The 25,290-nt window shown below is 44.4% G+C and overlaps 1 non-coding gene across 1 annotated transcript; it reads right to left on the reverse strand.

The window, feature by feature from the left end:
• Positions 1 to 541: 541 nt before the first annotated feature.
• LOC148866693 (small nucleolar RNA R71) lies at positions 542 to 648 on the reverse strand. The gene has a single exon (XR_016112106.1). It is a non-coding gene; the product is annotated as a small nucleolar RNA R71 (small nucleolar RNA).
• Between the last annotated feature and the right edge of the window lie 24,642 nt (positions 649 to 25,290).

Consider the following 25,290-nt stretch of genomic DNA (forward strand, 5'->3'; position numbering starts at 1 on the left):
GGCACCATTGTCGGGGATTTAATCCTAAAATAGTATTAGAATTTGTTGACCTTAATTAATTTGGATTTTTTTGTTGTTTTTATTTTGTTTTTATTTTATTTTTATTTTTAATTTTATTTTTTATTCTACTTGTTCGATTTCTTGTTGGTTCAGATTTAATAGTGCATGACATGCACTAGACAGGAAGGACTATGCTTGTCCAAACATTGATGGGGCGACATCTAGCATTTGCAAGCCCACCATTCATGCCAATAACTTCGAAATCAAGCCTGCAATAATCCAAATGATCCAAACAAGTATTCAGTTCAGTGGGTTACCAAGTGATGACCCTAATGCACACATTGTTAACTTCTTAGAAATATGTGATACTTTTAAGCATAATGGAGTTAGTGATGATACAATTAGGTTTAGATTATTTCCTTTTTTATTGTGTGATAGAGCTAAAGATTGGCTTAACTCACTCCCTGCAGGAAGTTTCACCACTTGGAATGATCTAACCCAAAAATTTTTTGCTAAATATTTCCCACCCTCCAAAACAATAAAGCTAATTAATGATATTACTACTTTCGCTCAATTTGAGAGGAAATCCTTGTATGAACCATGTGAACGATTTAAGGAGATGCTTAGGAAGTGTCCTCACCATGGGATACCAACTTGGCATCAAATTCAGACCTTTTATAATGGTATTATCCCCTCTAGTCGATCCATTATTGATGCAGCCGCAGGTGGCACGATCATGAGAAAAACACCGGAGGAAGCTTATGACCTAGTAGAGGAGATGGTGTCGAACAACTACCAGTGGAGCAATGACCAAACCAATCAGAGGGGAGTACACCACATCGATTCCTTTGCAGCCCTATCTGCGCAAATTGCTAATTTGAATAAGAAACTAGATACTTTTAATATTGCAGCCATTAATACACCATCTAGCATCTCATGCGATTTATGTGGTCAAATGGGACATACTAATTCTGATTGTCAATTAAATAGTCCCTTTATTTCCCATGAGAATGCTAATTTTATTTCTCATGCTGGCAAGTCAAACTTCAACCCATATTCAAATACATACAACCCAGGGTGGAGGAATCATCCAAACTTTTCATGGAGCAACAATCAACCAATGACACCCATGGGATTCCAACAACAGCTACCTCCACAAGAAAAAAAGAGTAATCTAGAAGAAATGATCTCTAAGTTCATTAATGCTACTGAAGCAAGGTTCCAAGAGCAAGATAAGAGGTTTTTAAGCCATGAAGCATCGATTAAGAACTTAGAAGTTCAAGTGGGGAAGATTGTAAATCTGTTGTCAGAAAGAAGAGAGGGATGGCTACCCAACAACATGGAGAAGAATCCCAGATAGCAAGTAAACGCCATAACTTTAAGAAGTGGGAAAACGATTGGCGAAATTCAAAGAGAAGACAAGGAAGCTGAAGTGGCCGATCTGCAAAAGGAGAATGACGGAAGTACCCCTAATCTAAATTTACATGAAATTAAACTTCCTATTCCCTACCCAAGAAGAGTCTTGAAGGCTAAATTAGATAAGCAAATTGAAAAATTTTTAGAAGTGTTTAAAAATATTCATATTAACTTTCCCCTTCTTGATGTATTGTCACAGATGCCGAAATATGCCAAATTCCTGAAGGAGGTGTTGAAAAAAAGGAAATGGGAGGACAATGAGATGGTGAAGTTAAACGAAGATTGCTCAGCCATTCTTCAAAAGAAATTGCCCCAAAAGCTTAAGGATCCAGGGAGTTTTTCTATACCTTGCACCATAGGGAATACTGAATTTGAAAAAGCTTTATGTGATTTAGGTGCCAGTATAAATTTAATGCCTTATTCTATTTTTAAAAAACTTGGACTGCATGAACTAACATCTACAACTATTATCCTGCAATTAGCTGATCGGTGCATTAAATATCCTAGGGGAATAGTAGAAGATGTTTTAGTCAAAGTGGGTAATTTCATCATTCCTGCTGATTTCATTGTGTTGGATATGGAAGAAGATAAGACAATGCCGTTGATTTTAGAGAGACCCTTTCTTGCCACGAGTAATGCTTTAATTGATGTGAAAGAAGGTCTACTTACTCTTAGAATCAATGGTGAAGAAGTGGTGTTTAATGTATTTAAAAACATGAAATGTCCCAACACAATTGAACATGAAATATATGCAATTGAAGGCATCGATACATCTAAATCAGAAGACACACTGAAAGTTGAACGTAACAATAATCAATTGCAACAAGCAGAGCAGAAGTTTGTATTGAAATCAGAATTGCGAAGTTTGACTTCTAAGCCAAGTTCTTTTGAAATTACAACTCATAATGCATCATTACCTCCATATCACACAAAACCCCTCCCATCTATTGTGCAGGTCCCTATTCCAGGTTTAAACCCACCTATGAAGGATGAAAGGGGGAAACATAGGAGGTTGAAAACCAAGTGGAGTGGACCCTTTGAAGTGGCTAGGGTATTCCCTCATGAAGCAATTGAACTACGTAATGATGATGGGAGTACATTCAAGGTAAATGGACAACGGTTGAAACATTATATTGAAGGAGAGCAACCCATCCACCATGGGTCCATTCTCTCTTTAAAACCGCCATGAAAGAAAGGTGAAAGTCAAGCTCACGACTTAAAAAGAGCACTTGTGGGAAGCAACCCATTAAGTTTAGTTGTCTGTTTTGTTCAGTTTTTTTTTTTTAATCTCTTATGAGTGTTTTTTTCGTATCTCACATCTGCAGGATCTCTGCGAGGCATTCAAGGAAGTCCTCTTAAATCTTTCTCTCCTTGTTCTTATTATGCATACTCTATACATTGAGGACAATGTATATCCTAAGTGTGGGGGAGGATTAAGGCGTTGATAATTTTTTTTTTCGGACTCTAGCATGCTTCGATTACCTTTCTCTAACCTTTCTTTTCGAAATTTTTTCTCCTCAGAGACTTGTTTTTGAATGATTGTAAACCATCACAAATAATGTGCTTAGGTGAGATAGACAAGAAAGGATGCATGCAAATCTAGCTGAAATTTTCGGCTATGGAAGGTCTCTCAGTAGTTTGAATGATCAACAGACAAGGTACAATACAAATTCGACCCTTGTGAGCATTCGGTTTCTAACGAACAAACATGGTTTGATTATTATAGAACTTGTCTTATTAGGCATGTTGAGACCACGATAATGAGTTCATGGATTGGAACATGATTTTTATCGAAAAAAATTTATTATTTCTGAAAAAGTGTGAGATGGAGCGTAAAATGCACTCACACTAAAAGCAACAGAAAAGTGTGAGATGGAGCATAAAATGCACTCACACTAAAAATATAAGAAAAGGGTGAGATGGAGCATAAAATGCACTCATTCCTAGATCCCAAACCCAGATGTGATACATAAGCAAGCTTATGGTGATAACATTCCTTGTTTCATTTTGAAAAATCGTGAGAGGGTTTTTTTTTTAATCTTACTACATGTGATTGTGGAAACAAAGAGGGCTTACTCTAGTCCTAAATTATTCATGCAAAGAGATGTTTGTTTCCCTCGATTGTCGATCTTATTTAGGATCATGAGGATTGGCGATTTAAGATGATTCTTTGACAAGTTAAAGAGGAAAAGAAGTGGGCAAAGGGAAGGATCATGAATACTGATCAATGCATGAAAGAGGGCAAACATCCTGTGAAGAATGACCTCCAAAAATTTTAGTAGTTAGTCAGCTTGTTCTCTTTTAGTTTTTCTTCAGTTTTGTCTTGCCCGAGGACGGACAAGGTTTAAGTGTGGGGGAATTTGATGAGAGTAGAATTTATCACATTTTTATCCCCAAATATTTTGTCTTTCATACATAATTAGTACTTAATTGGACTCATATCTCTTGTATTTCGGTTCAGGGCATAAAAGAAGGCGTCAAGAGCAAAGAAAGGCAAATCGGATGATTTTTCACAGTTTTGACAGCATTCAGTAATTTGGGCCTAACTCGTGTATCTGAACTCTGATTGGGCTGATTCAAGACCCACTGGAAAGATAAGAGAATAAGACACAACTTTCATGTTTTTTGGGCTTTCACAGATTCGGCCTGCATCGAAGACAAATCTGGGCCCAAAGTCGGGGCAAATTCACAGAAGCCCAATGCACAGCTAAAGCCCAACTTACAGAAAAGCCTGACTAAAGCCCAATTCGCAGAAGAGGTCTAATACGAAACCAAGAACAAGAAACTGAGAAGAGTCTTTTTAGATCTAAATTCTTGATGTAATCTTAGAAAGATAAAGGGAATGAGTTCATAAGAGTAGGATTAGAATAGGACTTTCTATTCTTGTAAGATAAACTTCAAGAGGAAGTAGGAGACTACCACCTCCCCTTTAAGCTATATAAAGGAGGGGGTAGACCAGCCTTAGGATCACTAAATCTCTGGAGGGGATCACGAATTGCATTGAGCAATCAGTCAAGAGAAGAGAAAAGAAGTCAAGAAACAGAGGAAAAGTGATCAAGAATTCAAGAAACTTCAAGAAGAAGGTGGCGGCAAGAAGAGGAGATCTCAGCACCATGGGCGAATTCAAGAGTTATTTCTTTCCCCTTGTTTGCTTTAATTCTCTTATCATGAACTGATTTGTTTCTTGCTAGGGCTGTGGAAAGCCTAACCATGTTAATGAATATATTTTTATCTTTATGATTTATCCAAGATTGTGATTTCCATATAATCTATGAATTATTGTGCTTAATGCAATTAAGAGCTTGGCCACCTCTTAATTGATTTGTGTTATGTGAATGAATCGAGAGAGGAATTCACATAATCGACTGAATAATTTATAGTGTGAATTGAATGGTATATAGAGATATATATACATGATTCATCTGAACTAAATGGTTTTTCTTGGATTTAATGCATTTCCATCTTGAGAGCTCTACTCGAGAGATCAAAGGGTTACCTGATGGACATAGTTTTAGTATATATCGAGAGAGAATATTAAATAAATTTGGAAAGACCTCAGTTTATGGAAATGGCAAATAATCTTGGTTAATTGAATCCGTTAATATTCATTACATTGGTTAGGTGGACCCCAAAGTCCTAGCGATCTTATCCATTGCATATTCGGTTAGTGATTACATTTGCTTTTATTTTCTTTCTCTAGTTTTTATTTTCAGTAGTTCTTGCTCAAAACTGAATTTCGATTGTCCAAATAATTAGGGAAGACTGTGGTTCTAATACTTATTGATGTAGCGCGATCCGGTCACTCCTAGCTGGCACTCACATGGCTCCTGGAAGGTACTTGAGATGAGGAAGAAGAAGAATCCCCAGGGAGTTTACCTAGTGGGGATACTCCGATGCTTAAGTTAGTACTGTGTAGGAGAAGCAAGAAGGAGACAAAGGCTAAGAGTGCAGATAGCGCGTTCTCTCTATACTTAAGAGATTAGAGGTCTCAAGAAGAAGTTTCCCTTCTGCCCTGAGGGCTTTTCTAGGGACACTCACATCAGGTCGACCATAACTGTCACTGGGCTCCTGCCACAGCTGTTACCTGCCAGGGTTGCGTAGGTGGCTGTTGTGGCATACGTCTTGCCCGAGTGAGTGACACGTTTCCAAAGTGGCAGGCACACTTTTGCCTGTTGAGAGACGTGGACACATACTGCCAAAAGGACTGGGACTGCGCCGTCAGTAAGGGATATGGCACAGTTTGACCGGTACAGTCTGTCAGTTAGGAGCTTCCTGAAGAGCGCTCGTGCGGCTCATTCGTGAGCTATTTTGTAGCAGGCTTGGAACACTCTAGGATTACCCTTAGTGGAATTGGTCCACGTAATGACTTGTCTGCTTGGGAGCTCGGGCGAGCTAATAACTTTAGCTCGCGAGCTAAAGTTGCCTCGGCATATCTCTTCAAAGGTAGCTCGGGGAGCCTGGGGTTCGCATCGTGGTGAAATCATTTCGTGAGCTACAACGTAGCAAGCTGCTTTGTAGGCCCGTCACTTGGTCGTACTAAGTTACAATGCTGAGCTGTCGCTCGTGCTGATTCAGTGTCCATGTGTCACCGTTTCATAAGTGGGGTCAAATCACCCTCCATCAATTGCCCCCCACTCCTTGGGCTAAGAGCACTGTCTTAGCGCAGGGAGTTTTTGAAGCATGATGGACTGATTTGACCGAAATTCAAACTTGATTGATTGCCCACATTAATGCATTTGCAGGAATCAAGAGACTTTTTGACTTTCCTGACTTTTCGGATTCCGGAAACGTGCTGAAGTGGCTTTTACCTCCAAACGTTGTGTGGCTGCGATTACCTTAATTATGAAAGACGTGCCATCAATCACCTTCGATTTTCAGAAGGCATGCAGTCAGGGTGCCCGCGGGCCATTGGATCTGCTTTGAACTGGGCCGTCAATTTGAAAGGGTGGAGACTATAAATGTGGGGGCCTCCCGGGCCTCTTCTGGTGAGCCCCAATCGCTGCCAGCCATGTCTGGGTACCCATACCACACCTACCACCGGGGCGATAGCTAGGACGACGATGCTCCCTCGAGCTCGGGGGGAGCCTGGGAGCAAATACCAAAGGCTCGGGAGGCCTCCGACGATGTAGCATCTACTTCTAGGGGGAGGGAGCCCAAAACTTTCGGCCCTTCCTCCATGACAGCGGAGAGACTCAGGTCTCTAATCGCTACTTTCGCCTCCCTGGGGACTTGGTCTACAACGTCCCTACTGGAAACTTCCCTTGGGAGCATGGTCCCAACGACATAGTAATCTTCTAGGAACAACTCGAGGCTGACTTTCGTCTCCCCTTGCACCCCTTGATAGTGGAGGTGCTAAATGACTTTAACGTCACCATTGACCAGCTTCATCCCAATGCCATTCGAAATATGATTGGGACTATATCTTTGTGTTACGAGTACTGTCTTCCTTTGGACCTTGATATTTTTGTCTCTATCCTTTGTATAAAAAATGATGCTCCTGGGGTTCCTTCAGAGAGGCGCTTTTACTATCTCTCTCCCCGTCGTGGCTATAAGCTCTTGTACGAGATGCTGAATAAGATTCCCGCCTGGAAGCGGGATTACTTTGTAGTTCGCAACCCTGAGGGGTGGCCCTTCCCAACTACTTGGAGGGGCGCCATCTAGGACCCCGGGGCCGAGCTGGACCCTGAAACTCGAAAAATGATGCGGTTCTGGGCATCGATAGGCTTCCTTTGCTCGGACTACTTGGCCGAGGAGAAGCTCGTGTAGGCCGGCTTGAGCCCGGGTAGGTTGTCTTTTTAGGTCACGTAGTTTCTGTAACAATGTCGTACTCACATTCGCATGCATATATTTCATTCTTGTTGGACTAACACTGATGCTCTTCTTGGCAACCATTGTGTCTAGTGCCGATTCGCGCCACCTTCTCTTGAGCAGCCAGAGGTGCCATGCGAAGAGGATGCACCCTGACTAGGCTCCCCCTTCAAGAGGTACTGAGTTTGGGTCTGCCGAGCCGGTTTTATCCTCCCCTCCGCCCGAGATTCCGGCACCCCCTCTTGAGGGAACTAGTGGGGTTGGCTTTGGGGGGGGGGAATGAGCTCCCTCAGCAGGGGGAGGCTCCCTATAGCCCCCTCCAGCCACGTCCTTACACCTGGTTCCTAGTGGGGAAATGGGAAGGGGTGAATGATTACCTTGTGGCTCGCCGGAGGAGCCGAAAGGCGATTACTAATGATGAGGTCGCTCAGTAGGGGAATACAGAGTCCGGGGACCTTGCTGCGTTCGCCTCCGCCCACTACATGGTGGTAAGTGATCCCTTTCCCTTTTCCTCTCTTGTTTTGCTCCTCTCCACTATCCTCTGATCTTCTCTTCCATCGGCAGGTGAATTCCGCCATCCATGCCATGGCTCTCCAGATGCACGTCCATCGCGTCGATGCCCTCGACCAGCGGGCTGCTAACAAGAAGCTCCAAGGCGAGCTCGACTGGATCTGAGGTGAGCTCCATCACACCCGCAAGGGGAGCGAGTCTCAGGAGCTGCTCGTCCACGACCAAGAGGCTCAAATCGCTCGGATTTTTGAAGAGAAAGCGCGTTACAGGGAGGAATCGTCGAGGATGGTGGAGAGGGAGCTCCTCAGGCAGCAGGTGTGGGACTTGGAGTCCACTCTTCTAAATCGGTCTCGAAACTTTGATAAGATGGTGGAGGCTGAATGAGAGAAAGCGGTCTGGGATTTTAAAGACTCCTAGGAATTCCATGACCTCCAGGCGGAGTATGGTTCGGGTTCATACCGCTCTGGGTTCAAGCTTTGCCGGTGGCTGGTTCGAAAGAAGTTCTCCGAACTCAACCTCAACGGCATTACTATGAAGGGTCTATCTCCTGAGACGATGAACCAATCGGAGGAAAAGGAGCCTGACTCCCCAGAGGATGAGGAGGCGGATCCCTGAGGCAGTGTTTCTTTGGACTTCTGGTGGCTCCCGGGTGCTGTAAACCCGGTCTTTTACAAGTCTTTGGTTGGGCAGTTGTGCCCTGTGATAGTCAGACTTTCCCGAGCTATTTAGCTCAGTTACCGCATTGTTATTTTTCTTCTCTCCCCCTTTTTTTTTGAAATGACAATGAAAGTTCTCCCTTTTTTCTTCTAAGTATGATGTGCTCTCTTAATCTTTGCTAAGGCGATCTCAACACCCAAGCTATTAGAGCTATGTACCCAAAGTAGAGCTCCTCGATAACTGTTACCTCGAACTATTCCTTAAACTGTTTAAGGCATCTTTATGGTGCACGACAAAGCTATTACCACGTGTGCCTGAACTATATGCTCGTCGGTTATCCTCTAGTTTGATCATCGTACTAGAACAAGCTATGCGCGATAGGGTTTAAGACCGAGCTGCTTACACTCCTCACTTGAAGTTCGCTCATGTCATGAAGACAACTGGGTCTGATTGCGCCGAGATCGTGTTAGCTCGGCATTTTGGTCCTTAGGCTCTGGGAGTGATTTATAGTTCACTTTTGAAGTTCGTCCGTGCCTTAGAGGCGATTGAGTCTTATTGCGGCGAGATCCTGTTAGCTCGGCATTTTGGCCCTTAGGCTTTGAGAGTGGCTCGTGGCCTACTCAGCTATAGATAGTATCGTCTTAAGTTGGCAATATTCCATTCCCGAGGTACTTGCTTTCCTTCAAGGGTCTCAAGCTCATGCATTCCTTCCCTGAGTACTCGTTTCACTCGGTAAGGTCCTTCCCAGTTAGACCCAAGCTTGCTAGCGTCGGGCTTAGGTACCATAACCTTTCGAAGAACTAGGTCGCCGATGCAGAGGTTCTGCTTCTTGACCCTGGCGATATAGTATCGAGCTACTCTCTACTGGTAGGCTGCAGTGCTGATATACGCAAGGTTCCTTACTTTGTCGAGTAGATCGAGGTTGGTACGGAGCTCATCTTCATTCGTCTGATAACTGTGTGCTTCTAGTCACAGCGTAGGCACCTCGATCTCTATAGGGATCACTGCTTCGGTGCTGTAGGTTAGATTGAAGGGTGTTTCTCCCGTGGTGGTCTTCTCCATGGTCTGGTAAGCCCATAGGACGCTGGGTAACTCATCTGCCCACAACCTTTAGCCTGGTCCAGCTATGCTTTTAGTCCACGGAGGATGGCTCTGTTCATGACTTCTACCTAACCGTTTGCTTGAGGGTGTGTGACTGAAGTAAAATTTTGTCGGATTCCCATGTCTTGGCACCAGTCTTGAAATTTGATGTCCGCGAACTGCTTGTCATTGTCAGAAATCAATACCCGAGGTAACCCGAAGCGACACACGATATTCTTCCAAAAGAAGTTTTGGACGTTTTGGGCTGTGATCGTTACAAGGGATTCAACTTCTACCCACTTGGTAAAGTAGTCCACTACTACTACTAAGATCACGTTTCGGGCTGTGATCGATGCCCCATTGTGCGAAGGGCCACGGGCTGGTAAGATACTTGAGATCTGCGGTAGGTTGGTGGTGAATATTGGCGTGCTTCTGGCATTTGTCAAATTTTTTAACAAGCTCAATAGCATCTGCCTTCATTGTTGGCCAATAATACCCCTATCGAAGTGCCTTTTGGGCGAGGACCCTACCCCTCAAGTGCTCGCCGCACAACCCCTCATGAGTGTCGTGGAGTACGAGCTCGACCTCGGTAGGTCACAAGCAATGCAGATAGGGGAGCGTGTAGGATCTTCTGTACAGCCATTCGTCTATCATGACGTATTTGGCTGCCTAGCACTGCACCCTTCTGGTTGCATTGCATTTTGCAGGGAGGGTCCCGTGTAGCAAGAAGCTCGCGAGTGGGTCAATCCAGCTCGACTCTGCTTGAACGACGGGAGCGACCTCCTCCACCACCTCATGAATGCTAGGCCGAGACAAGTCCTCTATGTATACGACTCTCCTGGTGATGTCGCTGGCACTGGCTAGTCTGGATAGGGCATCGGCCTCAGCGTTCTCCGACCTTGGGATTTGTCTGATGAAGTGTGACTGGAAGTTGAGTAGGACCTCTCTGACTTTGTCTAAGTAAGCTATCATGGTTGGCTCGCGAGCTTCGTACTCGTCGGTGACCTGGTTGACCACGAGCTAGGAGTCGCTACAAATAACAATGTGCTTTGCTTTTACTTCTCTGGCTAGGGCTAGTCCAGCTATCAACACCTCATACTCTGCTTCATTGTTAGACGCCACGAACTCGAAGCATAGCGCGTACTCTAGTTTTGTGCCACTTGGGCCGTGTAGAACTATTCCGGCTCCGCTGCCCTGTTGGTTCGAGGAGCCATCTACGTGAAGGATCCAGGGCTCCTCATCCCAGCTCGTGGTTGGTCGAGCTAGAAGAGATGCCACACTGGCTGCTACCTCACGAGGTTCGGACTCGACCGGCCTAGGAGCTTCGGGCTCACCCGAGCTGGGAGCCTTGTGCTCAACCAACTTGGGGACTTCGGGGCTGAATGTGCATTCGGCTATGAAATCTGCTAAGGCTTGGGCCTTGATGGCAGTTCGTGGCTTGTACTGGAGGCCGTACTCGCTGAGCTCAATGGCCCACTTCGTCAACCCACCAAAGACCTCGGGCTTAAGTAAGACTTGCCTTAGAGGCTCATCAGTGAGAACGATAACAGTGTGAGCCTGGAAGTATGGGCGAAGCTTTCGAGCTGCAATTACCAGTGCGTAAGCCATCTATTCTATCTTTGGGTATCTCATCTCTACTCTCTGCAATACTTTACTAACATAATAGATGGGTCGCTGAACCCGATCTACTTCTTTTATTAGTATTGAACTGACCACTTCGTCGCTTGCCGAGAGGTACAGTTCTAAAATATCACCCTCCTCGGGCCGGGTTAAGATTGGCACACTAGTGAGGTATTTCTTATGCTCGTCAAATGCGAGCTGACAGTCTTGGGTCCATTCGAACCCTTTGCTCTTGATTGCCTTGAAGAACGACAGACGGCGGTCTGCCGATTTGGACATGAAACGGCTCAGGGCGGCTATGCGGCCATTCAACCTCTAAACGTCCTTCAACTTCCGGGGTGGTCTCATATCTAAGGTGGCCTTAATTTTGTCCGGGTTGGCCTCAATGCGTGCCGGTTAACGATGTACCCTAGGAACTTACCCGAGGTCACACCGAATACACACTTATTTGGGTTCAGCCTCATATTAAACTTAGGCAAAATTTCAAAAACAGAATGCAGGTCTTGTATTAATTCATGCGAGAATTGGGTTTTGACGACCATGTCATCTACATAGCACTCTACTTTCTACCAATTAGTGGCGCAAACAACTTATTTACAATCCTTTGAAAGGTTTACCCTGCGTTTTTAAACCCAAAGGGCATAACCTTGTAACAGTATAGACCGAACTCTATGATGAAGGCAGTCTTTTCTTCATCCGCTGGGTCCATCTTGATTTGGTTATAGCCCGAATAGGTGTCCAAGAAACGTAGCAACTCGTGCCCTGAGGTTGCGTCCACCAAACGGTCAATTCTGGGGAGTGGGAAGCAGTCTTCTGGGCAAGCCCGGTTTACGTCAGTGTAGTCGACGCACATGCGCCACTTGCCATTGGCCTTCTTTACTAGGATAGGGTTGGCTACCCAGCTCGGGCAATGGACTTCTCTTAGGAAGTCAGCTGCAAGGAGTTTCTCGACCTCCTCGTCGACCACTTTCCACCGCTCTGGGGCTAGGTTCCGTTTCTTTTGTCTAACAGGCCTAACTATAGGATCAATATTCAACTTATGAGTTATATGGTCGGGGTCTATACCGGGCATCTCTGCCGCGGACCATGCAAAAATATCTAAATTTTGGAGTAAGAAACTTACCAGTTCGGATCGTAGAGGTTCTCGGATGGAAGCACCAATCTGAAGCGTCCGAGCCGGGTCGGCTGCTGAGTTCGGGACTACGACTGTTTCTTCCATGGGCGCGGCTCATTCATCGCTTTGCTCCGTAGGCCGCTCCAGTTCGAGGTCGTCGGCCACCTTGGTCTTTCCCTTCAGGGTGGCGACGTAGCACTTGCGGGACTCGAGCTGGTTGCCCCGCGCTTACCCCACACCAAAGTCTGTTGGGAACTTCATAGCCAAATGGTAAGTGGAGACCACCGCCTGTAGGACATGGGTGATTGGGCGACCGATTATGGCATTGTAGGGGGAGGGGGTCGCGACCACCAGGAAGTTGTGTTTGAATCTGACCATGCAAGGCCATGTGCCAACTTCCACAGGTACTGTTATTTTCCCAAGGGGCCAGACTTCTTCTCCGCTGAAGCCCACCAAAGGAGTGTCTGCAGATTTCAGGTCGCTTCTCTACAACTGAAGTTGGTCGAACACAGATTTAAAGAGGATGTCGGTCGAACTGCCTGAGTCGACAAGTACGCGTCTGACCTCGAAGTCATTGATCCTCAACTATATTACAAGTGCGTCATCATGGGGGTAGTGAACACCTCGCGCGTCATCTTCTGTGAAGAAAATAGGCTCTTTTGTCCTCAGCCGCTTTGGAGGGTTCTGCTCTTCGCGGGCGACCTCACGAACTGACGTCTGAGCCGCTGCTGAAGTACAACCTACAACGGTCGAGCCTCCCACTATCATGTGGGTGGTCCCCCGAATCGGCCTCTCTTTTGGAGGCTGCCTTTATGGCTGTTCGGCCGGCCTGCTACTGGACTCGGGAGCATCCTTACCATGCTCCCCTTGCTGACCTACTTTATTATTACTATTACTATTATTATGTACAAAATTTCTTAAATACCCGCGATGGATGAGCTCCTCAATCTCGTTGCAGAGGTTTTTACAATTTTCGGTACTATGACCGTGATCTCTATGAAAACTGCTGTACAGATTCTTGTTTCTTTCATTGGGATTCCCCCTCAAACGAGGTGGCCACTTCGCATACTAGGCATCCTTGATCACCATCGGGATTTTGGCCCACTTTGCGTTCAGTGGGGTGTAATCAGTTCGGTCTGCTATAGGAGCTCGGAACGACTGACCCGACTTTGCTCCCCGAGTCGCATGTTTTATCTTTTGACTGTCCCCTTGGATGGAAGACTCTCCTTCCCTCTTCCTCTTTTGGGGCGCTCCCTCGCCCTTCTGGTTGATCTCCTTTTCGATGGCTATAAACCTGTCCGCGAGCTTAAGGAATTCAGTTATGGTCGTTGGTTGGTTGACGACCATGTGCCACTTGAACTCCTTATGCGTCACGCCTTTCTTGGCTACTGCAAGGTGCACGGTGGGGTCCAAGCACGGTATCTACATACAAGCGTCGTTGAACCGCTTGATGTAGCCCCGGATGGACTCTCCCGCTCTTTGCACTATGTTGAGGAGACTCTCTTCAGTTTGCGGACACCGCTTGGTGGTAACGAAGTGGGACGTGAAGGCTTGTGCGAACTGTGCCCAACTTCTTATTGACCCAGGTTTAAGGTTCTAGTACCACATACAGGCTGCTCCTTTAAAAGTGGTGGAGAAGGCCACACACATGCATTACTCGTTGGCTCTTACCAGGTGCATCTGCGATTGGAAGGAATCTACGCGATCATTTGGGTCAAACACCCATCGTACTTGTCTAGAGGGGGGAGCTTAAAGTGTTTAGGCATTGGGACTGCTAGGAGCTCGGGAGATAGGGGGATTGAACTGAAAGGATGGGGGCCTTGACTTCACTCGAGCTTACTTCTTCTTTGCCTTCGAGCTCAGACAGGTCATGGGTGGCAGACCGGCGAGCTCGATGTCGTTGTCTTTGCTCTTGGCGGGCTCGACATTCGTGCTGCTCACTTCTGTACTGTTAGGAACGGTGAGTGTAGGAAGCAGCTCAGGCCGCGCTGGTGATGGCTACAGACAGAGGACTCCTGCTTGGAGCCTGCGGCTAGGATCTCGAACCAGTTCTCTAAGAACAGGGTATCGGGCTTGGAGGGCTGAGACGATGTGGGCTTGGCGAGCTGGGGTCCTTTCGACCTGACCTCCCGTGGCAAGTCCGGAGTGGCCGGCCTTTCCTACCTGCTGCGGGAGGAGGCCTGGCTCCTTTGAGGATTTCGGGGGGCCTTTCCTTGGCGGGAAATGTGCTCCTCTTGACGATGGGACCAACCTTGCTATGAGGCTGGGTGCCGAGGAGGGAGTTGCGATTGCTGAAGCTGAGGTTGCGGTAGTAGGGGAAACTGCTGCTGATACTGATACTGAGAGACCTGGTGCAACACGTGCTGTTGATAGATCTGAAACTACTGAAACTGCTGCATTTGAGCTTGCATGGCTCGCATTCACTGCACCAAATCTTCTAGCTGGTTCGGGCTGGTCGCTGGGGGCACAACCGAGGGTTCAGTGAAGGTTGTTCCGATTGTGGTTGGGAGTGGAGCAATGACGGGTGCCCCTACAAGAAGCACGTTTAAACTAGGGATCCCGTCCGCTGAGAGGGGGGCGGTGAACTGTCCGATACAAACAGTAGGGAGCTGGGGCTGTTCCATGGAGTTATTCATCTCTGTGCTTCATCCGATGTTGCTAGGGGAAGCCATGAGCGTTGAGTTTTTGGGGAGTAAGAAGATGTGAAAGTTTAGAGAAAGGCTTTTTGAAGCATTTCCCATAGACGATGCCAAATGATGTAGCGCGGTCCGGTCACTCTTAGCTGGCACTCGCATGGCTCCTAGAAGGTACCTGAGATGAGGAAGAAGAAGAATCCCCGGGGAGTTTACCCGGTGGGGATACTCTAATGCTTAAGTTAGTACTGTGTAGGAGAAGCAAGAAGGAGACGAAGGCTAAGAGTGCAGATAGCACGTTCTCACTATACTTAAGAGATTAGAGGTCTCAAGAAGAAGTTTCTCTTCTGCCCTGAGGGCTTTTATAGGGACACTCACATCAGGTCGAGCATAACCGCCATTGGGCTTCTGCCACATCCATTACCTGCTAGGGCTGCATAGGTGGCCATTGTGGCGTACATGTCACCCGGGTGAGTGACACGTTTCCAAAGTGTCAGGCACGCCTTCACCTGCTAAGAGACATGGATGTAGACTGCCAAAAGGACTGGAACTGCACCGTCAATAAGGGATATGGTGCAGTCTAACCGGTATGGTCTGTCAGTCAGGAGCTTCCTGAAGAGCACTCGTGCGGCTCATTCGCGAGCTATTTTGTAGCGAGCTTGGAACACTCCAGGATTACCCTTATTGGAATTGGTCCTCAGAATGACTTGTCTGCTTGGAACTCGGACGAGCTAATAACTTTAGCTCGCGAGCTAAAGTTGCCTCAGAGTATCTCTTCAAAGGTAGCTCGGGGAGCCTAGGGTTCACGTCACGACAAAATCCTTTTGCGAGCTACAATGTAGCGAGCTGCTTTGTAGGCCCGTCACTTGGTCGTACTAGGTTACAACGCTGAGCTGTTGCTCATGCTGATTCAGTGTCCATGTGTCACCGTTTTATAAGTGGGGTCAAATCACCCTCCATCACTTACTTTTTTAAATCCCCGTGGGAATGATATTTTATACTACTTGATAACTAGTGCACTTGCTAGGGTTATATATTTATAGCTATTACTTGATAAAGAACCGTGGATGGGAAAAGTCTATCCTCTGCTATTTAGGAGGTGGGAGCCGAATGTTGTTCCTTGTGAGTTAGTTTTTTCAGACATGGTTATTACAGTCCGAGTCTTAGACGTCCCGGTGGAGATGATGACTACTGCATGGACAAGAAGATTAGCCATGGAGGCTAAGACTATTGAGCAAGTTTTGACTAGGGATGTAGACAAAGATGAGGACCTACATTGCTAGGGTTGTTTTCTAAGGATGAGGGTGAGGATTGAAATCTCTAGAGCAATAGCAGTGGGTATCAGAGAGGTGACTATTAGATAGTGTATGCCCTTAGCTCCAATCAAATTGATGTACATTTGGCATTTATTGTAAATGAATAAAAATACATAATTGATTCATGTTATATCTAGTGTGTTTCTATGCATTAACCCTTAAACTAGACACTTATGAGACTCGTGTTAGTTTAGAATGTTCACAACCATTGGATAAACCTAGGGAGGTTTATCCTACCAAGGCTAACACTAATGTGCTGCCAAGCCGGTTGGGGTGGTTTGTCTTATCTACTAGGGTTAGACCCGAAGCACATGTAGTGTGGGTTTGTTTGAAACTCTGAACCGGACCAGTTTCCAGTTGTACCCTGGACCTTGGAGACAGATGGAAAAAACTGGAAAGTTACACTTAACCCCTACCATCGATTATGGTACAACACTAGGTGTTGGATTGGGCTATCTTTGATATGCCAATTAGTGAGGTCCTTTGTAGGAGTCAAAACCTAGGTATGTTGGGGCAATCTAAGAATTCACCCAAGTGGGTGATCATAGTGACAAAATCAGCCCCTTTGTCGAACAAAGTGAATGATCGATGACAACACTCTCTCTGATGGAAACCTAAACTGCCGGTAGTGGATTTTAAACTAGTTTGAGATTGTTTTGCAATATATATACATATACATATATATATATATATATATATATATATATATATATATATATTATGTTTTATGAAAAAAGTTTGCAAAATGTTTTAATTCCTAGGATCCATCTTGAGTAGAGAGTGCAACACTGCACGTTGCAACTGAGGGAGAGGTCCTCTCTTGTCGGGCAGTGTTGGATCATTATGGATCAAGAGGTTAAGTGTAAGACCATTTAGGGCTTTTACCTGATGGGCTAATCTTACTTAAGTTCATAGTCCTTGGGTCTTCATAAGGTAGCTAGACCCAAGGACCATTTAGTGTAAATGTTGGACCTAGTAAAAGCCCATACTGATGGGCTCAGGGGTTCACTGTGTTCAGCAATGAATTCGGCCAGACCTTGTAATAGAGGCTATAGGCTGAACCCATGTGACTTTTGTCGAGATCAATGTTGGGGTCCCACGCCCTACAAAGAGAGCCAAGCTAGCCAGCAAATTAAAAGGGAAGTGAACCTGATAGCTTAATGGGCCTAAAGCCCATTTTGAACCAGGTTAATGAGATTAAATAATATGGGCTAATCTGGGTTTAGATCTAGATATGGATCAACAAGAGGATAAGATAATTCTGATCCACTTAAGAGTTTAGATCCAAATAAAGATTTGGATCAAAGAACTCTTTTCTAATAGGATTAGGAAGTTGATTCTGAAAGGTTATAAATGGAGGGCAAATTCCTTCTATTAAACACTTTGGTTGAACCAGTTCTTTTCTCTGTTCTTGTCACCTTACCCTGTTCGATCTCCAAAGTCTTCGACTGATCAAGATTCAATCTTGGTTCTAATTTATGCTAGAAAAATCAGATCTGAAGTTGTGCTCACTTCCCCTGCGTGATCCTTTGCTGAAGGATTGTAGTTCTTGTTGAAGAACTGCTTTGTTGATCCTCCTTCACCTCAAGTTGTGCCATGTCCAGTGGAGGCAAGATTTGGTGATCTCTTTGAGCGTGAACACCTACGATTGGGAGCTATGTTTGTGGATTCTGTATCAGGTATATCCCTTCCTTTATTTTGGTTACAGATCTAGTCCAATTTGTTTCAAGAACGAACCTTGAAAAATGCAGTTTTTCTAAAACAGGATATACGATTCCCAGAAGGGTGAACGAATTTTTTTGAAAATTCTCCAACCACCCTACATGGTTCGGCCATCCATATGATGGATCTCCCTTCCTTTCAGTGACACCTACAGGAAAATCTCTCTAGTTCCCATATCAATATGAATGGTTATCTCTGTTATGCTATAGGTGTGGGCTTTTTGGGCACGAGGAATCAAAGTGCTTAAGAGTTTCAGAAACCCAAGTGTAGGAGGAACTTACCGCCACTCTAGCAAGCCAAACAATGAAAGATGAGAGTGGAAGAGGCATTTTTGGGCACTGGATGAGAGCTTCTATAGCTCCAAATGAATTCAAATTCACTAGAAAGGAGAAGAGTGAAACCAAAGGAAGGAAAACAAGGAGCATACACGAATTCGTCGAGACACTTCTGGTGGACAAACTTCTAGAAACAACATAGAACCACGAAGGTTGTTGGACTTCAATGGGGTGGCTTACTCTAATGTTACGAAGGAGAAGGTCCGCGAGGATGATCATCCCTCATCTAAAGTGGGAGATCAAGATACTAAGAAAGAGTTCAGATGCCAAGCTGTCGGATGAATGATTAATTTTGTGCTCTCACTAGTAAAAGGTGACCGAAAAACCACCATGACGGAAAATTGGGTTGTGTTGTATTGACAATGGATCTAACCCCGAGGGAGTAGTTACATTCCTCATGAAAGGGCCTAACATTGAATCCTGACAGAGGCATTCATTTTTCAAACCATGAAAATCTAAAGCTGAAATCCTATACAGATGCAGACTAGGCAGGGTGTTTAGTGTTAGATAGTGTATGCCCTTAGCTTCAATCAGATTGATGTACTCTAGACATTTATTGTAAATGAATAAAAGTACATAATTGATTCATGTTATAATTGGTGTATTTCTATATAATTACCCTTAAACTAGACACTTATGAGACTCATGTTAGTTTAGAATGTTCACAATCATTGGATAGACCTGGGGAGGTTTATCTAGCCAAGGTTGATACTAATGTGATGCCAACTCAGTTGGGGTAGCTTGTCTCAGTTGCCAGGGTTAGACCCAAAGCACATTTAGTGTGTGTTTGCTTGAAACAATGAACTCGAACCATTTTCGAGTTATGCCCTGGACCTTGGAGACTAGTGGAAAAAACTAAAAAGTTACACCTAACCCCTAGACTCGATTATGGTACTGCACTAGGTGTCGGATTAGGCTATCTTTGATATGCCAATCAGTGAGATCCTTCAGGGGTCAAAACCTAGGTATGTTGGGGTAGTCTGAGAATTCACTCGAGCGGGTGATCATAGTAACAGGATCAGCCTCTTTATTGAACAAAGTGAATGACCGCAGATTGCACTCTCTTTGGTGGAAACTAAAACTGTCAGCAGTCGATTTCAATAGTGTATGCCCTTACATATATATATATGTATATGTTTTATGAAAAATGTTTACATAAGGTTTTAATTCCCGGGATCCATCTGAGTAGAGAGTGCAACACTAAAGGGAGAGGTCATCTCTTGTTGGGCAGTGTTCAATCAATAAGGCCTGAGAGGTTAAGTGTAAGACCATTTAGGGGTTTTATACCTAATGGGATAATCTCACTTAAGACCATTGTCCCTGGGCCTTCATAAGATGGCTGGACTTGAGGACTATTTAGTGTAAATGTTGGGCCCATTAAGAGCCCATACTGATGGACTCAAGGGTTCACTGTGTTTAGGAGTGAATTCAGCCAGGCTTTGTCATAGATGCTAGGCTGAACCCATATGGCTTTTGTGAGATCAATGTTAGGGTCCCATGCCATACAAAGAGCGACAAGTTAGCCAACAATTAATAAGGGATGTGAGCCACCTCCTTAATAGGCCTAAAGCCCAAAGATTAATTGGATTAATCAACATGGGCGAATTTGGGTATGGATATGGGTTTGGATGAGTAGATAAGGATAAGAGGATAAATCTTATCCACTTAAATAGTCCAAATCCAAATAAAGATTTGGATTAGGAAACTCCTAATTAGATTAGGAGCGCAACTCTTTAAGCTATATAAATAAAGGAGGGCAAACTGCTCTAGGTTTACACACTGCTCTCAGTTGTCCCTCTCCTTCTGTTCTTGTTGCCCTAACCTGACCTCCATTCTTGAACTAATAGAAAGTGTTGTTGCACGATCTGACTACTCCTAGCTGGAGGACAATCTAGCTTCCAATCAAGCAATGAGCTGGATCTATCTACAAGGCAATCTACCAGAGAACCCAAGGTGGCTAACCAGGCGAGGTTGCTCCAATGCTTAAGTTAGTATGCTGTAAATGCGAGCTGAGTGCTTGGGAGCTTGAGAGCTTGACTGCTAGAGAGTAGAGTAATCACGCGTACCTTTGCTTTGAGGTTTCATGCTTTTATATAGTGAAGTAGTCGTGAGCTTCACAAACAAGCTTCAAGATCTCCGGGGTTGGGAGATAAGGTTCGCTCCATCTTTGAAGGAGAGCAGTGTGTAGATAAGGCTTATCGTTGCACTTCCGACTCCAGCGGAGCCGGGATGAGTTCTCATCGTGATCTTAAGAAACTTGGGATCTGTTGTTCCATTGTGATCTTGAGAAACTTGGGATTCATTGGAGAGGCCTCTGAAGTCGGTTACATAGTGATTCGGGTCATTAGCTCCGAACTGGTACTTCGATTATGTAGTCTCAAACTAGATTGGATGCCGAGGTGTCTCTACACCGAGGTGGGATTTGGGTCGAGGTGGCTGAATACCCGAGCTCTTAATTTTGTGAACTAGACTTGCTGAGTTGAGCTATCATCCCTTGATCAGGTCGCGTCCACATTTCCTCTTCTCGCTAGGTTGGGCCAAATCATCCTTCATCAATTGCCCCCACTCCCCGAGGCAGGGGTCTCAACCCGGTGCTGGGAGTTCATGACAAGTCCATGTGGATTTGGCACGAGGTCTAGGTGGCTTGATGGGTGAACTGTTGGTCGGACCTGTTCGACCGCCCAACTCAACCAAGAATAACCCAGGTCATGTCTAAGTTACGCGCGGACGTCACGCCATTTTATAACTCCGTGGACGTCAAAACACACGCTAAATTGATTTCAATCTCGGGGGTTGTGCAAGCGGTTTTCCTAGGAGCCATTGGATCGTGTTGATCTCGATTGTTGATCCCCTTCTCGGGGAATGCTAAATGGAGGAATGTATAGCATCAATTTTCCTATGGCTGTAGCCCCCCTGGATGGTGAAATTACCTAGAGTGGTCTAAAGGTATTAAAATATACATTGTTGCAAGGGAAAATGCTGGTTATATTAATGGCAAGGTGTTTTCAGTGTTAGAAAGCTTGACGAAAAGGGAATAGAAGGAGAGAAGAGAAGATTGAACTGTTGGGAGAAAAAGAATAGTTGTTGGCTGCCCATCTTATATTAGGGTGACCATAAACAGTAGAACAGTGTTGTCTGTGACACACTAAAAGTACATAAAACACAACATAAACAACACTTACCCTCAAGTTGGGTCATAGATATTTATCATTCCCAACTTGTTACAAAGTTCAGTGTGATGAGAGGCAAACACTCTCTCAGTAAGTACATCAACTAACTGATTCATGGACAATATAAGGAGTACAAATATCAGACAATTCAAGTTTTTCTCTGATGAAATGCTTGTCCATCTAAATATTGTCCTACCATGAAGGACAGAGTTGTGGGCAATATTGATGGCAGCCTTGTTGTTATAGTACAGTGCCATAGGACTATCCAATAACTTTATAAGCATATTCTTCATTTGTAACAATTTAATAACTCCATGTGTCATAGCCTGGTACATAGCTTCAGCACCTGACTTGGCTACAACCAATTGTTTCTTGCTTCTCCAAGTTACAAGGCTACCTCCTACAAAGGTACATTACCCAGAGGTTGATCTTTTGTCATCTATGGAGTGATCCCAAGTCATACAAGGAGGATCTTGTATAAGATTTACCTATTGAGGATGTAAATAACTAATAGCAGGTGAATAGAGCTAGAAGAAATATGAATGGAAATAGGAAATTGAACCTATCTCTCATCACTATTACTCTCCCCTGATGAGAAGCAGTAAAATACAGTTGGGATTCAAAGAAGGTGATGTCTAGGGACACATAAGATTTACCTAACACAAGATCATAACCCCTTTTGAGATGAAGGGTAGCCAAGAAAGACACAAGGAATAGAAGTTTACCCCATGAAGGAGACAAATTATGAACAAAGCACTTATACCCAAACACGTGAAAGGGGAATAGGAGAAAGGGGAGACTAAGGATACATGAGTTTATGGGGGCCTTGAACTTGAGAATTCCTCTAGGCACGTGATTAATTAAATATGTGGCAAAAAGAATAGCATCACCCCAGAATTTTTTTGGCATGTGCATCTGCAGTAGTAAACCACAACACACTTCCAACAAGTGCCAGTATTTTTTCTCAGCTACACTGTTTTGTTGAGGTGTCCAAGAGCAAGAGATTTGGTGTAACATTTCATTTGTAGCAAACAACTCAGTCAGTCCATGGGTAAAATATTCCTTAGCATTGTCTAATTGGAAGATCTGAAAATCCACATGAAACTGAGTGTCAATCATGCAAGAGAAGTCCTTTATTATATGTGGAACTTCTTGGAAGTGAAGTAAATATATCCAAGTATATTGAGCGTAGTAATTATCAATAAAAGTTATAAAGTACTGATAACCACCATTAGTCATAATAGTAGCAGGGCCCCACACCTCTGAATGAACAATGTGAAAGGGAAAAAAAGATCTTTTATTATTCAGTAGAAACAAAGTTATACAATGTTTGCGTAACTGACAAGTAGAAAATTGAAATGAAGATAGAGATGCTGACTTAAACAAAGTTGGAAACAAGCACTTTAATGTTTCAAAAGACAAATGACCTAGACAATGATGCAACAAATAAATTTGACTTGTAACATGACTATTACTGTGACTAATAAGAGTTGTAGAAGGAAGTGACTTTGATCCAGTATCATCTTCAAGAACATAAAGGCTTACCAATCATATGGTTGGTAACAATTGATATGAAGAAAACCATCCACTAGTCTCACCTTATCCCTCCCAGATAACAATTGATGTGAAGAAAACAATGTAGGCTTACCAATCATATGGTTGGAAGCCTCGAAGTCAATGATCTAGGAATCAATAGGGATAAAAGAAGTATGGGAAGCAGAACCCTGGTTACCTAAAGCTGCAAAGGAAGTTGAGGGAGCACTGTTATTTCCCTCTAAGTTACATAGAGACCAACTGAACTGCTCCAACTGATCACATGTGGAACTCAGTAGATTCTTCTGGGGTAGAGTTCTGAGTAGGTGCAGTAGGAGCTGTAGGAGACTGCTCATCATGCACGTGTACCAACTGATCACATATGCTCCTCAGTGTGCCATCATACACCATAGTGATTGCATCACAATTTGTCCTTGTCAACCTCATCCATCTTAGATGGTTCACCCTTCTTCAACCTCCTTACAACTAAGGCCACCTACTCCCCCTCAGACAAATTCATCACCTACCTTTTACTGTCTTCAGATTGGATGAGAGCATAAGATTCCTATAAACTTGGAAAATCCTTGCTTCAAAAGATTTGAACTCTAATAGGTTCATACACTGAGTGCGAACCAGCAAGAAACGCGAAAGCACACTGCTGAGACACTAGCTTTCTATAGTCCTCAGCATCTTCTTCATTCTTCCAATCAATAGTCTGATAGTAGTGCAACTCTTTCCATATGGATGTGAGAGTAGAATAATAGGTACATATAGACTTCTCACCTTGTTTACATGCAGCCAACTCAACCTGTAACTGAAAGATTCTTGCATATTCAAAATATGTGGCCTTAGCTTGATCAACAACCAAGACATCACCATACAGTTTTTTAGTTTCATTTGTCATGTTCAGGGCCCTTCTCCGTAGATCCAATTATACTTCCATTCAAGTACCAAGTCTTGCCTGTTGTCAAGGCAACAAAGCGCCCTTGGAGCATGGTTTTCAAGGCGCCAAGGCGAGGCTAGGCGACAGGGGGGCGCCTTGTCACCTAGTCGCCTAGGCGGGCACCTATGCAATGGATTTTTTTCAGTAAAAACATGTATCCTAGGGTAGTTCCCTAGGTTCCATAATCATATTTTCTTAATAAATATCCATAATTTTCATAAGAAAAGTATAAATTTCATGTTAAAGTATAGAAAATCAACATATTCCAACATATTCATGAGAAGAAAAAGAAGAAAGAAAAGAAAATTCAAAAAATATAGGGGCTGAACCCCTATTTCTGTTATAGGGGCCAAGGGGCTCATTTTCCTTGCCACAATTCCACAAATCCACAATCTTTGAGGTCACATTCAAATCTTTCCAAGGTCGCTTTCCTTTCTTCGATCTTCCATTGGGTGAGTCTTCCTTTGCTTTTTCTTTTCGATTCAGTTTTGATAGTCTCTTAGATTGGAGCGGTGAATCCGCTGGAGCCGAGGTGGGTACCTCAGCTCAGGCCGTAGATCCTTGTCCTACCGAGGAGGTTACTTCAGGCCAAGATGTGGTCCACGGTCCTCCCAAGGTGAACTCACCTCGACGGGAGTGAGAGGCCTCAGGTAACCTAGCTTTCACCTCACATCGAGGTCGGCTGCCAGATAACTTTGGCCCATCGACAATGACGGCAGACAGGGTCCTAACCCTAGTAGCTCGGTACAGACTTCCCAACAACTTTGTGTATAACATCCCCTTAGGTAACTTTGCCTTCCACTTCACCCTCTCATAGTCGAGATCGTAAAGTTTTTCAACATCACCATAGATCAATTACACCAGAACTCTATTTGCAACATCGTAGGGACCATTTCACTTTTCCACGATTATGATCTTCCCCTTGACCTCGATGTTTTTTCTTCTATTCTTTCCGTAAAGAAAAATTCATCTTGTGTTCTGCCCAAGCACAGGCGAACTTACTATCTATCACCTCGTCCTGGCTTCAAACTTTTGCATGAGCTCCCTAACAAGGTCCTGGCCTAGAAGAGGCGCTATTTCATGGTCCGCAACATTGAGGGATGGCCTTTCCCGAATTATTGGAGGGCAGCCATCTAGGACCCTGGTGTTAGGTTGGACTTGAAGACAAGGGAGGCGCTCCGATCTTGGTCAGAGCTCGGCCTAAAGTTTGAAGACTTCATGACCGAGGAGAAACTCATGCAGGCCGGTATGAGTCCTAGTAGGTCGTTGTTTGCTATACTTTCTCTCTGTTTTACTTTGGTAATTTATCTGATAGCTCATCTTTTGTCACAACTATCATGGACATCCCTGCCAATGAACTTTTCGAGAGCATGAAGAAGGGGAAGAAGAAGAGAGCCACCAAGAAGGCTCGCATTGAGCACCCACCAGCTGCC

Source organism: Nelumbo lutea, chromosome 3, assembly GCF_056320005.1.
Source record: "Nelumbo lutea isolate HS-2025 chromosome 3, American lotus-T2T, whole genome shotgun sequence".
Taxonomy (NCBI): Eukaryota; Viridiplantae; Streptophyta; class Magnoliopsida; order Proteales; family Nelumbonaceae; genus Nelumbo; species Nelumbo lutea.